Source organism: Diuraphis noxia, unplaced genomic scaffold (assembly GCF_037042655.1).
Source record: "Diuraphis noxia isolate RWA-SAM2 unplaced genomic scaffold, SU_Dnox_SAM2 contig0001, whole genome shotgun sequence".
Taxonomy (NCBI): Eukaryota; Metazoa; Arthropoda; class Insecta; order Hemiptera; family Aphididae; genus Diuraphis; species Diuraphis noxia.
The window spans coordinates 19,374,086-19,388,865 of record NW_028301711.1 but is presented as its reverse complement, the minus strand read 5'-3'; the positions used below and the strand labels follow the sequence as shown (position 1 = coordinate 19,388,865).

The 14,780-nt window shown below is 30.5% G+C and overlaps 1 pseudogene; it reads right to left on the bottom strand.

Moving 5' to 3' along the window:
• Positions 1-13,126: 13,126 nt before the first annotated feature.
• On the bottom strand, positions 13,127-14,227 carry LOC149060215 (male abnormal protein mab-31-like; annotated as a pseudogene).
• Between the last annotated feature and the right edge of the window lie 553 nt (positions 14,228-14,780).

Here is a 14,780-nt window from a genome sequence, read left to right as displayed (position 1 = left end):
AATTTCCGTAAAAAAAAGGTTTTCCGAAAAAAAACGGGGTTTTTTTCGGAAAAATTGAGAAAAATTGGTAATATTTAAAATTTCCAGAAAAATTGGAAAATAAAATATTTTTTCTCTTAATAATTGAAAAGAATAAAGATAAAAAAATCATGGAAATCATTGGAAACTATCAAATTAAATTAGAATAAAGATAATTCTCAATTGATAATGCATTAATTCATCACAATGGATGAATTTGAGGATTCTATAGGCACTTTCAGGTTATATTAAAATATTATATCTTTTATTTATTATCATTAGATAAGTAATACTAACACTAAGTTATAAGTTATAACTATTTATTCGTAATCAGTGTTGTATTTATTTTTATTTTAGTTACACTATTACACGACGCGACGGTCGACGACAATAATTATTGTTTATTATATTTAATATTTATTATAAATAATATTCCATTCAGAGAGACTTGTCTGAAGAAACCAGGTACGCTAGCGAATGGCTTAAGGAGGCGGGATTACAGATCGCGGCCCACAAATCAGAAGTACTAGTCATCACCCGCAAGAGATCGCACATCGACGTGGACATCGCAGTGGAAGATTCCGTGGTGCAAGTCTCTAAGAGCATCAGGTACCTAGGCGTACAAATCGATTCAAAACTCGGCTTATCCGAGCATGCCACATAGCCTATGCCATCATAGCTATGCCATCATAGCCTCGTCTAAAGCTAGCATTGCTAACCAGAAGTTGAGTAGGATCATGCCGAACATCAGCACTGCCACGTCCAGAAAGGAGACTGCTAGGTAACGTGGTTCACTCCCTCCTACTCTTCGGTGCCCCTACCTGGGCTAACCACATGAACAACACGGGGAAGGCGAAGTTGTCCAAAGTCCAACGGAAAACGATGGTGAATTTAAAAATCGAAAATTTAAATTTTATATTCTACATATTTGGACAATTTTTGCAAATTTTCGTTAATTTTTGAGTACAAAACTCAATATTAATTAGATTGATTCATTGCTTCGTCACAGTCAACTATTGATTTAATTATAATGGTATGGCGTTAAATACATTTATTTAATCTCTTTCTACTAATATTCTTATATACTATTTTTTCGAATATATTTTGGTATAATTATTTTTTTCAGTTCAATAAAATGTCAAAATACCAAACAGTTTTCCACCATAATTGAAATACCCTAAATTTATTATAATTAAAATTAAAATTAATAATACTGTAAAATGTTTTTTGGAAATTTTGAATTTTGATGAATATATGACATTTTTTCATTCATATAAACCTGCATAATATTTTTCCTTTTGTAGCTTCTATAATTTTCAAGAACCACTGATGATCAGTTTTTATTATTTATATTTTATTATATATTATACAGTTCGATGAGCATTCTAAGCAGATGAAGACTAATACAATTTTATACTTATAAGAAATCATAATTAAAAATTAACGTGAATATTGTAATATTGGTTACAATGTGATGTAAATTATGGCTGCTAGAATACTGAGAAATGTCAGATTTTATTATTGACAGCTACAGGAGTCGGAGGTTAGTTTATGCGTTTTGAGACGGTCGCGGTGTTTGGTGTAAGTTGCGACGAAAGCCAAAATTTGAGACTCAAATTTTTATAAGATTTGATTTGAAATCGAAGAAAATCAAAAAATAATTTCAATAAATTTCGGAAACAATTACTCATGAGCCCATGGAAAGTGATTTCATTGGTGCCCTAACACTGCTAGTGCCCAATAAGGTGATTTACTAGGGGATTTAAGTGCGCGCGAGGAAAATCATAACAGCTTGCAGTACTTTGCACCGCAGTGGCGCACAGATGAGGTATGTTTAGAGCACATGCAGTTAAAAAATGTTAGTCACCCACTCGTCAAATTTTTTATTTACAAAAACTATTTTCACTTATTATTAACTGTGGTTCAATTATTATAGACTATAGATTATGACGTTATAAATTTATCAACTTCCCCGAGAAACTTGCAGTAATGTGCACCCACCCCACTCGAGAACACGTGCAGTTGCATTATGTGTTAACCTGCCTGGGCGCCACTGCTTGGCGGCACGCGAGCTGCGCACACGCACTGCGTGCGGAACAGCAAGCCCAGAAATGGGATAGCTCACGCGCGCGCGCGCGCGCGCCAACTAGGAGCGCGGCGCACAGTTTGGCAACCACTGCAGTATAGAATAAATGCTCACCGGCCCGGCCGTCTTTTCGGTTTCGTTGCAATACCCGAGCGGACCGGGCGGCGATTTAAGACGGTGCGCATGCGTAAATAACGTTGAATAATATCGCTATAGCCTGTAGCTGCAGTCAGGGGGTGTGCACTCCACTGATATAAAATATTACCCAACTTGTTAGTTGTTACTACAGACACCAGTAGCGCGTCATCAACATCATGGAAGAATACATATACAAAACTTCAGCTATCCATGACAAATTTGATGATATAATCTCAACTATCTCTTATCATCATTACAATAAAAATTATTATAGTAAATAAATAACAATAATTATATTATGATTTATGACATCTTTTTTTATAAAGTGTTGACAATGATTATTTTACCATTATTAATTAATATTATAATCATAGAATAAGATTAGATCCATAGAATAATTATCTAGAGATAAGGTTATAAATCCTAGTGTCCTACTGATTCTAGACTGTCTAATATAGGTCATAATAGCTGATATTCTGTGAAAATTATTTACCCCATACTTAAATTGTGTTGTATAGGTACTTAATTTAATACAGAATAATGCCATCTAAGAATTGTATTGTGAAAGGTTGTAATAGTCGTAAAGTCCCTATGCATCGCTTTCCAATAAAGTCTCACGGAGATTTTAAAATTTGGGTAGTACGTACTGGAAATGAGACTTTACTTAACATGAACCATACACAAATATACAATTCATTTGTTATTTGTGAACAACATTTTGAATTGTCGTGTAAAAGTCCTGGAACAAAACGTTTAAAATGCAAATCTCTACCAACACTAAATTTACCAAGTATTCAAACCAATTAAATACTAATTATTCTGTGTTGCATGTACATGTTCAATGTTTATGTTTGTGTTTTATGTGCTTTTGTGTTTGAAACCTTGAAATGAAATTTTAAAGCTCAGTCTTTAATTTTATATTCAGATTTGTAGTCAATTTTGTTAACCAAATAAATAAATAATTAGTTATTACATATTTAAAAACTTAACACAATTCATATGAATAAACACATATAATATATATAAAATATGTAATATATATTGTTAAATGTCTTACCATAATTAACATCTCACTGTGGCCTAAAGGAAAACCCCGCATTCCTTACGAACGCTGGCGTGAGGTCTCGAGTTCACATCCAAATTGGGTAAAGTGTTTTTTGCACTTTTTACACGCAGTCGAAAGAATAGTACGGACGACAAACATCGGGAGCGCTAGTAGTGCAGTAACAACTATTGTCGACGAGTGTCGATTCTATCTAATCTATATTCTATGGCTGCAGTTAGCTTTTGTGGCGGCGGCCTCGGCCGGGTAAACGATGTGACGTAGTATTATTACTATTTTCAACTCGTGTTTTTTTTTTTTTTTTTTACATAATTATAATAATATTGTGGATACAATTATAAACTTTCAAATATATGTAATTATTAGGACGTCTTAAATACAGTCTTTTATTACTTTATTTAAAAAAAATCTAGAAAAAGGAATTTGATTCGAACAAAAATGATTTATTTTAATGAAATAAAATAACATAAAGAATAATGGGTACAAAAAAAATAGAATATGAAATTAAATATGAATTATTGCAGTAGATAAAATAATTAATATTAATGATAAAAGTTATGATAAATACAACCGTTTAAGGAAATAATCATACAGTATGAAATAGTTATGTAATTATAATTTTTTTTTTACACTTTAAATTATTATAATCGGGTGAGAACATTACGCTGAAGTTAACCAATTATTACAGTTACGTTTGTATGGACTGTAGGAAATGATTTAAAAAATATTTTACGTTGTTATACTGACACACTGTGTCGGTAATAATATAGTTTGTTTTCGATGGATAAAAAGCATTTCAAGGTTGTTCACTTTCCTTCGAACACGACGAAGCGGTCGTCTTTTTTTCCCCTCAAATCAAAAACTACATAGCACATAACAATAACAAAAACAATAATTCGAGCGATACAACGATACAGCATACCGGTTTTAGTCGTAGCTACGAATTAATATTATAAAACCGGTCCCTATCGTATTTTTAGGGGCTAAAATGTTTTTGGTAAACGAAGGAAAAAACACGTCTTGTTATAATATTTTTATGTGTGTTAAGAGTTGTCCATAATATACTATGAATATCTTAACGACGATAGTATCGAACCGGCTTGATAAGATATTATTTTAACTGCCAGATAGGTAGAATAGAGAGTTGTCAGTGGGAAAATAAATAATATTGTAATATTGTATAATATTGTACTACGACGACGACACACAGATTAGGAAGGAAGATAATAATAATAATAATAATAATAATAATCATAATAATAATAGTAATAATAATAATAATCATCAATAATAATAATAATAATAACGATAATAACAATAATAATAGTATTCATAATATCGATATTATTGTCTATCCGCTGCGCCGTCGCAGATGAATGGATAATATTTTCGAGTAGACGTGTGACGTCATTGGACCTTTCTCGGCGGCCGCGATCACCCTACCCGCCGTCGGCCGATAACCCATCGTGGGTACAACTGTGTCGGAATTATCAACAGGTTATCAATTATTATGATGGATATTATTGTTACTTGTTTCGTTTTGAATTATAAAATTATATTACCAAATTAAATATACCAAACTGTATTTAAATTTAGTTAACATTTTTAGTACCTATAATTAATAATGACTTCAGAATTTTGTTTTATATAAGTGTACACGGTCGTATACAAATTGACCTTTAACGGTTTTTATGCGACTATTTCTAATGAGTGACATCTAACGTGTTGTTTAATGAGAAGATTATATTTTGTAAAACAAAATTCCTTGCTCTTTTAACACGGGGTTAGAAAAATTCATATTTATTATAATTGTAACTACATTGAAAGATAAGAAAATATAGATAAAGGATAATTATTAACAAATTATTAATGTTTACTATTATTAGTTCGTGCATTATTAAACGGTTTTTCAGTGTAATTAGAGATAAAAATGATAGGACTATGGTATAATGTTGAAAGGAGGCGATGGAATACAAAAATCTGATATTGATTATTCAAATAACTATAAATTAATAATAAATGTTTATAGTCATAGTTTGAACCATGATGTAGAGAAGAGAAGGTGATAACTCTCCGTGAAAAAAGTAGCTTATTTTTCGACGGCACTATTTTAGTTAACATGAATTCCGCCGGGCACCGCCACAGTATTCGAAGGCCGGTTACATTAATTATTTCCTATTTAGGTGCATTGAAAATGAACTATATAAATCAAATATTGATCAAATTTCATAATTCATACGAAATATGATTATATCATACATGCAAGTTGAAATAAATAAAAATATTATATATAGGCACGAATTCAATAAAATAAATATATAGAGGTAGACTCCAATATTTCCAGTCATAACAAACATTAATAATTTGCAATTTTGGTGCATTATAAATGGAATTTATAAAATAGTATTATAATTTGAATTTCATAATTTAATATAATAAATACATAGAGGTAGACTTTCAGTCATAACAAACAGTATTTAAAATAGAAATCCCTTCCTAATATTGTTCCAAATGTATTAGATTTATTGTAAGAACTCTGACTGCCCATTTAAACATTAGTTATTAACTACTGGCAGACTCTATAGGCTTTCCTATATTTTCAATAGTTTAATAGGTAAATTAATTAATAAAATGCCAAATAAATGTTTTGTGCCAGGCTGTAAGACGAGATATGCAAGCGAAGAAAAGAATATCACATTATTTCGAGCACCAAAGGTATTAGACCACAATAGACTAAACAAAATTTATGAACATTTTTAAATTTAAAGTAGATAATTACCAAATAGTTCCACAATAATATATCATTATATGGTAATAATAATTTTGTTTATACTATGATAAATTATTTTCAAGATACTGATATTAATATTTTAAATATTATAATAAAAAATAAAAATTATTAATTATAGTCACTATAAATAATAAATAACTATTATGTACATTGTACATGTTAATTCAATTTTAAATTTTTATAAAAATGTATAATATTATACTAATTTTACTCAATGCCGAATGCACTTCGCGTGCAATGAAGCTATTAGCTCTATGAGACAAAAAAACAAAAAAAATTATCAAAACAATCAAAGTTGTAACTACTTAGTAACATTATATAAAAACTTACTTGTATGTATATTATTTTTTATGTTATACCTAGGTACTTCTAGATTCTGAGCGGAGCGATGAATGTATTGATTTTACCATGATGTGTTTTTTTTTTTTTTTTGTGTGTCTGTCATCACGTTTTGGGGCAGTAAAAATGCTTCGATTTTTGACTTCAGTACCTCGTTCGATCAGAAAGTGAATCTAGTTGGTACTTTGGGGGGTCAAAAGTAAAAAATTCTTAATACTTTTCTAAATAATCGAGAAAAACAAACTAAAAATAAAGGGAAAACGGGAAATTTCACGCACACTCATTTTTTAATGTAACTTTAAAACGAATGACCATAGATACATGAAATTTTCACAGAATGTTTATACAATTATATTCTACCCACCATGCAATTTTCAAAAAAATTCGACTTAAGTTGAACTATTCATAGGCATTTCAAATTTTCGATCATTATTAGTTTTTTTTAAATTAATATCGATAAAAATTTATTTGTTAGGCAGAAAAGCTTGAAAATTTAATGCAAGGCTCTTAACAGATTGTTACAATAGCAGTTGAAAAATAAAAGAAATTCATAGTCACAATTTTTTTTTATAAGCATTCAAAGTTTGAATTTTGACAAAATACGTAAAAATCACGAAAATTCACAAATTATTTTAAGCTAGAAATTCATAAAAAATTATCTTTTTAAATCTAAATTTCAAAATTTAATACAAGATTCCTTACAAGTTTTTCAATCTTTATCACTAATAAAAATTCCAGCGGAAATTCAAATTACATTTTTATGAGCATTTGAAATTTAAATTTTTACAACATTGGATTTTCACTTTTAGCGATTTCCTTATTTTGGTGTAACTCTAAAACGAAAGACAGCAGATATTTGAAATTTTCACTGAATGTTAATATAGGCATTTTATATATTCGATAAAATTTTCAAAATATTTAAATTTGTTTTGAGCGGTTTACTGACATTTTAATTTTTCAACTTTTTTAGTTTTTTTTTCTATAAATATCGATAAAAATTTATTTGTTCGGTAGAAAAGTTAGAAAATTTAATTCTAACACATTGTAACAATAGCAGTTAAAAAATATTAAAAATTCGTAGGCACGATTTTTTTTTGTACAAGCATTTAAATTTCAAATTTTGACTAAATACGTAAAAATTACGGCAATGTTCAAATTATCTTAGATAGAAATTCATAAAAGTTTTCTTTTTAATTCAAAGATTTGAAAATTTAATACAAAACTCCTAACATATTTTTACAATAGAAGTTGAAAAATAAAAGAAATACATAGTCACAATTTTTTTTTATAAGCATTCAAAGTTTGAATTTTTACAACATATTATGTAAAAATCACGAAAATTCGTAAATTATTTTATGCTAGAAATTCATAAGAAATTTTCCTTTTATATCTAAGATTTGAAAATTTAATACAAGGCTCATTATATATTTTTAGAATAGCAATTGAAAAATAAAAGAAATATTTAGTCACAATTTTTTTTTATAAGCATTTAAAGTTCAAATTTTGACTAAATACGTAAAAATTATGGCAATGTTCAAATTATCTTAGATAGAAATTCATAAAAGTTTTCCTTTTTAATTCTAAGATTTGAAAATTTAATACAAGGCTCCTAACATATTTTTACAATAGCAGTTGCAAAATAAAAGGAATACATAGTCACAATTTTTTTTTAAGCATTCAAAGTTTGAGTTTTGACAACATATTATGTAAAAATCATGAAAATCACGAAAATACAGAAATTATTTTAAGCTAGAAATTCATAAAAAATTTTCTTTTTATATCTAAGATTTGAAAATTTAATACAAGGCTCATAATATATTTTTACAATAAAAATTGAAAAATAAAAGAAATGCGTAGTCACAATTTTTTTTTTACAAGCATTCAAAGATTGAATTTTGATAACATATGTAAAAATCACGAAAATTCGCAAATTATTTCAAACTAGAAATTCATAAAAAATTTTTCTTTTTAAATCTAAGATTTGAAAATTTTTAATAATCTATAATATATCCTAGATAGATAAACCGTCTTCACTCAGAATCGTTTTTTGTATACAATGATATAATATCATTGGATTCAAATTTAATTCTATCCATTACAGTAACCCACTTGTAACCTACTGTACAGCAGAGCGACTTACCCGCTTTTTTATTTTTAACAATAATAAAAATAATAGTATTTTAGAAATATTTAAATATTTATGAAGAGCTATCAATATAAGGTAAGTATTAAATAAGAAGTTAATATAATAAAGTAGGTATATATAAATAGTTTTGAGTTTCTCACAAAATATAGAAATTATTACCTTTGTAATTATTTGTATACTGTTAAATGCAATATTGCTTTAATTTCCAACTGTTAATTTCTATATAGGTAGTTGAATGCATAGGCACACACAGGTATTTTTCATCTTTAATAAAATATTTATTTATTTATATTACGATCATAGATTACGATTTATTCGATTTAAAATGAAAATAATGCATAATTGCATAGTGGTTATAATGCTATTATTGAATAACAACCGGCCTTCGAAGCTTGTGGTGCTCACGGTGGATTTTATCTAAACTACAAAATTGCCGTCGAAAAATAAGCCACTTTTTCTCCCGATCAAGCAGAGTGTTATCACCTTCTCTTCTCTACATCGTGGTTTGAACAGTATTTTTGTGTAAGTTATCATTTCAATTAGAACTGGACTTGGCTTTATTGATAAACGATTCTTCTTAAACAATAATTATTATTCGACACGAAATCGCTTTTAATGTTATATGTAATCAGTAAAATGCTGAAATGTTTCGTTGAATCCCAGTGAACACAGTCCGTATAATCTACGTTTATATTAATAGCATTTTTGGGATACACTTATACGTAGTTAATATTCGTGTAATTCTTGTATAGTATACGAAAAAATAAGTTTATATGAGGTTTAAGATACGTCGATGAATATCCGTATATTTTACTAGCTAAAAATACGTCTATTCAACATCGATCGTACGTTTATTATTGGTTAGTCGAAGTTAGGTTGAGGTCGGTGTAAAGAGTTACGTACATTTTAAGTGTAAGATACGTCGATGAATATCCGTATATTTTACTAGCTAAAAAATACGTCTATTCAACATCGATCGTACCAATTTATGGGGGCACACTAGTTGCCTCCATAGGCGCAACTAGGTTTACTAGGGCAACTTATTATTTTAAATTTTTACCTATTCTCATACCTACCAAATATACAAACAAATTTATTAAAATTGGTTACGGAGGAGTTCGTAATACGCTAATCTTAGGCTGAACCGGCAATACACGGCGCGCCGTATTACTAATTACAGGCGCGGATCCAGAAGATTTTAACAAGGGGTGCTCTAAAGAAAAAAAGTGGTTACTAATTAATTTAATTAGTATAGGTACTATTACCTATTAGCGTATTATTCCGCTTCCACAGCGTTCAAACATTGTGTAGGTATTCTGCAGGATTTTCTGTCGATTAAAAATGCATTGATTTATATCGGAATACGCTGCGTTTTATCCTTGGCGGAAAACGCTGACGGGCTTGAATTTTTAAAATGCATTTTCAATTCGACGGAAAATGCTGTGGAATACGTGGCGTTCAAACGCAATCCCCAGGCTAGCCTGAGATTTTTATATGTATATTATAAAATTATATAGTTATTATAATAAATAATAAAATGTATTATCGTATTAATAATATCATTATATTTTACATAATATAATATAATATAATATAATTATATAATATATGATATCAACGAGGAATATACCTATTATTGCCGTTTGACGTTTCAAAGAAAATAATTGTCAAACTATAAACTAAAAATAAATCTAAGTCGATTATATAATCATGGATATTAATAATAATATTATCATTGATATTTGATTAAAAATACTATTTATAATCATTGATATTATGAACAAAACCCCAACCGCGCGCGGTCGGCCTGCCGTGTGTGTGTGTGTATGTTTGAATGATCTTGCGGTGACAAGCGCACGAAGCGCTATGTGGCATGTGCCATTAATAACATTGTGTTGGTGACTACTCTATACGGTATACACTATACACTACGTTTTTGTCGTTTTTACGATAAGCCGTTTATAGTACTACCATTAGCATTTTGAATTATATTATTATACTAATTTCGTTAATGAATTATGGTGATTGGTGTACATAATATACACTTTAGTCCAGCTCACGAAAAGTGAACGTTGATATCAGCGATCCCCGTGGCCGTTTTCAACAAGTGATTATTAAACCCGTTTGCCGCGATTTTTTAAATTGTTCATACCACTATACAACATATTATACATTACAATAATATTAAAATCTATGGATGTTACAATTAGGAAAAGATGCATAAACTATTTTAATTACTGATATTAAATATTTAATTTCCAAAAAGAATCACAATTTAATCATACAAAAAAATTAGCATACACAAAATTTTTAAGAAACACAAATATAAAATAATTCAAATTAAAGTAGGTATATACATATTACATAAATAAATTATATGCCGTCTTCCTCATCGTCGTCATCACTACTGCTGTCACCTGGTCGTATTGTGAGAATAATAGGCTCTAAAATTACTTCTCTATGTTTTTCCTTTTCATAATCTTCGTCCTGTATTCTTTCGGCATGACGAACGCAATTTACCCAATTTTCTTTTTTCACCGAATCTATTGCTTCGTGCATTAATTTTTCAACATCAGCCATCTTGAACGTTGTATTTTTAGATGCAACTTGTCTCTTAACTTGTGCCCATATCATTTCGATTGGATTGTACTGACAATGATAAGGTGGTAACCGTACAACTTCATGTCCCATTTTAAGGGCCAATTCATCCAGCTCGTATTTTTTTTCGGTTGGTATTAAGACTTTAAGTCTTTCACGAAGCTCAGCAACTGTTTCAAGTGGAGAAAAATCAATATTTTTTTTGGTGAACCATTCTTGTATATCGGCTTTTCGGGCATTGCTTTTTGGAAAATTATCTTCCAACATTGAGTGGTATGGAGCGTTGTCCATGACGATGACACATGATTCTTCAAGGGATTGCAACATTTGTACGAACCAAGATCTAAAAACTTCAGCATTCATTTGATTAAGGTAGTCTTCTGTATTGCCTGATTTGCTACGAAAAATTAATTTTGCTTCCTTAATAAAACCATAATGACTTGAACCTGCATGGCAAACAATGAGCCGACCTCCCTTACCGGTTGGTACTTTTAAACCTTCAGTTTCATCTTAATTTTGCCATATATACGTATTAGAGTGGTTTTGATTCACCCAGGTCTCGTCTTAGTAAATTACAGGACGGGAATCGTTATTTTTTCGGAATGTACACATCGTACGCAAAAATTTACACCTCAAGGCAACAATGTCGTTTCGCTCCATTAAAAATTTACGTCCGTCGTTACATTTTTTATACGTAAATTTTAATTTTGTCAACAATCTTTTCATGGAAGCAAGACTACCTTTATAATCAAATTTTTGTTGAATAGAATTTAAAATTAATCTTGATGTAGGATATTCACCTTTTTCATAAAATTCATGCACAGTTCGTCGAACAACATCGTTATCGAAATCGTCCAGTTCTGTGGCATACTTTTTTCGTTTATACGTTTTTCGCGGTGAGTTAAATGACGGTCCAGGTTGTGACGAGTCTGAGACATCGTCAGTAGTAAATGATCCTTCTACACACACTCGTCTTACTGTCATAAGAGATACACCACACGCGTCCGCAGTAATTTTTTGAGTCTGTTTAAAATATTGTTTTAAGACCTCGTCATCTGAAGTAGCCAGATTTTTTAAATAATTGTACACATTAAAAATAACTTTTTTGGTTTGACTACGAGTGTCATTGTTTTTAAAAGGCATTTTCACAATTAAAAATTAGTATTAATTGAACAAACTATGTATGGTTATAACATCAAAAGCAGACCGAATATTGTATTACTGTTAACTAAACACGTGCGTTCACTATGTCGATCTCACGAAGAATGACAATTGTAATGTTAAACACAATGTAGGGTCTGCTTTTTAAAAAGGTAGAGTAGCAGCTGCTAACATAAAAGGAATGTCTATTGAATATGGTTCCGCCAAAACGAATCATGGATCATGAGACGGCCAGCGGTAGGTACATAGTACAAAACGGAGAACCCCTGGTTTCAAGAACATTTGGACGGAACAAATCTAGTTTAGCACCCACCCGAATTTTTCACTTTTTTTTTCTGAAACCTAGGTAAATCAACGTTTTAAAAACGATGGTTCAAAAAAAAAATTGGCGGAAATCAATATTTTTTGAGTTACAACTTTTTCAAATTTGAGTTTTTCGGCAATTTACTTAAATAAGTAATTTAAACAACACCTCTGATCATTGCCGTGTGGCGCAGTGGTTTGAAAATACTGTGTGACGCATACTGTCACGGGTTCGGACCCGGCGGCCAATGGAGTTAAATTTTTGTTTTTTTTTTTCAACTTACTATTTTTAATTTGGCCCGCGTTGCGCAATCCATATCAGTATATCACTAATTTTTATATCGATAATATAGTTATCAGTTATACGCGTGTGGTCGACTATCGTCGATATAATGCATAATTATAACTGTTTCTAATAATAATAAAGTAATAAATATTAATATATTTTTCATAAGTTTATAATTTATATTTTATATTTAAGTTTTACAAATATCCAAAATCTATTTCTAATTCTATATCTTCTTCAGATTCTGATGACTCGGTCAAAACTTCATCACTGACATCACTATTGACTGTTTCTGGTGTAGTAGGGTTGTACAACAATGAACTTAAATGAAAAAACTCATCTAGTGGGTTCAAATTTGAATTTCGGTAAGATTTTAAAAACATGTGTTTAGCCAGATACCCAGCGTAAAAACGTTTTTTCCGAGAGTACTGACTAATAGGCCTTAGCATGACGCCACATCCCCACTACATTATTCGTGTGCGCACCGGTATCAGGATTTTTAAATTCTATGGAATGGTTAACTGTTAAATGTTCATAACCCTCGTCTTTTAAACAGTCATAACTCTAAAATTGATTATTCATGATTAATATTGATGAATAAAATAAGAATAAAACAAGACAACATACTTTCCAACAATCACTAATGATTAATGTACCGGGCAAAATCCACTGTTTAATCAATTCCAGCAATGTGTTTTTGTCACGACGTTCTATGGGTACTAAAAAACATTTGCCTGTTATCCGCTCTACTCCACCAAAAACCCATTGCCCCTCTACTCGATGGCCTCTATAATATTTTCGTCGACCGAATTTCGACTCATCGATTTCAACAACTTTTCCAACACCGCCTTCGTAATAAATATAATCAATAATAAAAAAATACTGTCACTTCATATAACATAAAATAAAAAATTACCATTTTTTTCGTGCCTCAATATCATTCCATCAAAGACTACTTCCCGGTGGAAAGATGCCCAATCGACAGCTGATTGTTGCGCTATGTTAATTTGTTTTTTAATAAAGGAAAGAGACACATTCTCCGCCCACAAGTATGCGAACATTACGATTCGATAAATCGACAAATGCGATTTCTCGAAGAACGTGCCTTTCCTTATTGACTGTTTAAAGTCACACCTCACTTTTTTTTTATTAACTGTAGACCACTGTCTGCACCGCCAAACAAGCCCATCAGCGTAGTCCCCGTGCTGGCACAATTTTGCAAAATGACCATTTTTACATTTGAGGCTATTATTTTTGGCAATAAGACCCCACAATTGAAGTTGTTCAATAACTGGCATTGACAACGGGCCGTCTTCATTATACTCAAATAATTTAAACAATTTAACAACGGACCACGACATGATAAAATAAAAACTTCAAAAGTATGTAACTCACGTGTTGCGAATACTGCTTTAGAAACAGTTATGAACCAAAGATAAGTCGTATTACATTTTATTTAAGGTCAAAAACATTATGTATCTTTATCTTAAATCATAACAATCCGCATACGAACATTTGCGCGTCCGATAACGAACATCGAATTAATGTATTATTATTGAATTTTTATAGCACCGAGTCACCTATATTCACTCGGACAATCAAAAACGAAAATATCCCTTGATTTGCTATGCAAAACCACTCCAAGTAGGTCACAAGGTTAAAAAAAAATGCATTTTTATTGCTCTAAGTCACCGAGCCGGGTCACTCGCTCACTGGGACGATTAAAAACGAAAATATCCCTCGATTTGCTATGCAACACCACCCCATGTAGGTCACAAGGTTAAAAAAAATGCATTTTTATTGCACTAAGTCAACGGGCCGGGTCACTCGCTCGCTGCGCTCGCTCGGACA